The sequence below is a fragment of the Cyprinodon variegatus genome, unplaced genomic scaffold (assembly GCF_000732505.1).
Source record: "Cyprinodon variegatus isolate N-32 unplaced genomic scaffold, C_variegatus-1.0 Scaffold1495, whole genome shotgun sequence".
NCBI lineage: Eukaryota > Metazoa > Chordata > Actinopteri > Cyprinodontiformes > Cyprinodontidae > Cyprinodon > Cyprinodon variegatus.
This window is the reverse complement of record NW_015151948.1, coordinates 9,485-11,907: the sequence shown is the minus strand read 5'-3', so window position 1 is coordinate 11,907 and position 2,423 is coordinate 9,485. Positions and strand designations below refer to the sequence as shown.

The window sequence follows — 2,423 nt, the reverse complement described above, 5'->3', positions numbered from 1 at the left end:
CCTAGCATTTACATGCGTTTCTCCACACGATTGACTAAACCTTCTATAAAAATGCTAAAAGCCTAGCAAAGATGCTAATGCTAAATAGCACTTATACGCATTTTTCAACAAATGATTGAGTAAACCTTCTATAAAAATGCTAAAAGCCTAGCAAAGATGCTAATGCTAAATAGCACTTATACGCATTTTTCAACAAATGATTGAGTAAACCTTCTATAAAAATGCTAAAAGCCTAGCAAAGATGCTAATGCTAAATAGCACTTATACGCATTTTTCAACAAATGATTGAGTAAACCTTTTTAATGACGCTAAAAGCCTAGTTATCAACAAGTGACATCAAAAGAGCAAACATGCTAATGCTAACACAGTATTTATTAGCGTTTATCCACGCATACTTTTGTGAACCTTCAACACCAATGCTACAAGCCTTATTATAAACTTGTCACATAAATTGTCACAAAAAATGCTAAGCTAACTTTGCACATATGCTAACATCCAGAAACCTTTTAAAGAAGCTTTGGGTCCCTGTAACTCTTTGACAATACATCTCTAAGGCCGCCGTGACACCTGACTGGTACGAAACATCCCCAAGCAGTAGGTTCCTCTTTTAAATCCATTTATGATGCAAATTCGGCAAAATTATTTGCATCCAGATCAATATCCTGCCAGCGGGTTCCTTGTCAGGACATGACAGAAGCTGACCTAACGAGTTAAAGCCATGTTGGAGCAGCATGCCTAAAGTCTCCAGGGTCATTTAGACCTAATCATGACCTTTTGGGTTCTGCTTTACGGCTCGTACTAAATACTGATGTGAGTGAGGGACTCAGGAACCGCCTGTTGTTGAACGACACGGATCAAATGACTTTATTTCTAGAAATTCCAAACAACTGCTGATGTTTTGGACACTTTTAAACTGGAAAACTCAAACAGCAGTAAATGGTTCAAAGAAATTGATTGGAATCAGGTGGTATAAATGGATGCAGATTAAAACAGTATGATCAAACGGCTTCAGAAGAAAATAACAGCTGACTAAAGGTTTTTGTTAAAGGTGCAGAAATCTCTGGATAGAAAGGATTTAAACTCACCAACAAGCAGAAACAGAGTCCTAGAAGATTGGCCCCCTCCCCTCCCTCTCTCTCCACTTCAGATCTCAAACACCGTCCAGAACACACTTGAAACGCTCCACTCTCCCCGCCTCAACTAAAGGAGACTGACGGGAAGAAGCCTTCCTCGCTCCAAACTCTCCACCTTGTCCTGTGTTGGAGATTTCCCTGGGGGATTATAGCAGGGGGATTTGAGTTTGCGTCCGGCGGGGGGAGGAGGAGGAGTTATTGTCCTGTGTGGCGTCCTTGCTGTAATCTAGTGTTTGTGCACTCAGTGGCTGCCAGAGAAGTTTTTCAGTGTAAACAATGTCATGTGAGAGAAAACGGAAAGATTTCAGTTCTAGAAATACGAGGTTTTGACCTTTAAATGTGTTTTTAAATGAATGTAAAGCAGTGAGCAGCTCCACTGTGGGAAAAAATTCCTCCTCTTATCAGCCCGACATCCGTCTCCTAAGGTCACATTTCATCAGCTCTCTATTTTTCCACATTCCTTTCTTTATTTGTCCGTATTTTCGTTGAACATCTACCTCGCTGTCCTTGTCGATTGGGGAGAGACGACACACAGAGGAATGCGAGTTGTTTTTAAGCGATATCAGCCCATGTGAGGCTGAAAGGGAGGAGGTGTTTGCAGGGCCGAAGGGAGCAGAGCTCCACAGGGTTAAAACAAATCATGTGTCTGACGGGAGACGACGAGGCATAACCATCAAACAGTGACTCTAAACTACATTATTTCTATTATTCAGTTTCATTAGAATGAAACTAAGACTGTTTGGGGAATAAATAAAGCTATAGCTCCTCTTTGATCATGTTAGACTCCAACTGTTCCCAGAGCAGCTTATCTGCTGCCTCTCCCTCTGCAGCTGCTATCAGTGAGTTCAGCAGTGGAACATCCTGCTGATTCCCAGCCATCATCATCATCATCATCAGCAGCCTGTGGGGCCCACGCTGCTCTGAACACAACCACACAATAAAACTGCCAACGTCATCACAGCTGGGCTTATCGCTGCTCGCTTTAGCAACAACAGAAAGCATTCATGGACGAGATGTAGACCGACGCTTCATGGAAACATTAAGATAGAAACCATCTAAGGCTTCTCACATGTAGAGCTTTAAATGGCCAAACTCCATCTTATGTCATAAATGATTCATCCTTGCAGGTTTACTAGTGGTTCCTAGAATTTCTAAAAGTAGAATGGGAGGCAGATCTTTTAGTTCTCAGGCTCCTCTCCTGTGAAACCAACTACCAGTTTTAGTCCGTGAGGCAGACACCCTGTCTACTTTTAAGGCTAGGCTTAAAACTTTCCTTTTTGATAAAGCTTC

General features: G+C 41.9%; 1 protein-coding gene across 5 annotated transcripts in view; it reads right to left on the bottom strand.

The window, feature by feature from the left end:
* Nucleotides 1-2,423, bottom strand: part of LOC107103642 (protein Shroom2-like) — a 27,944-nt gene that overhangs the window by 22,331 nt on the left and 3,190 nt on the right. Inside the window, exon 1 of one of the 5 annotated variants that reach the window (XM_015403417.1) lies at nt 1,086-1,695. The exons of 2 other annotated variants lie outside the window; for them this stretch is intronic. The gene's annotated coding sequence lies outside the window, so the exon portion shown is untranslated. Of the gene's footprint in view, nt 1-1,085; nt 1,696-2,423 lie in introns of those variants that run through there. 2 more of the 5 variants (XM_015403419.1, XM_015403420.1) reach the window with 2 other exon arrangements.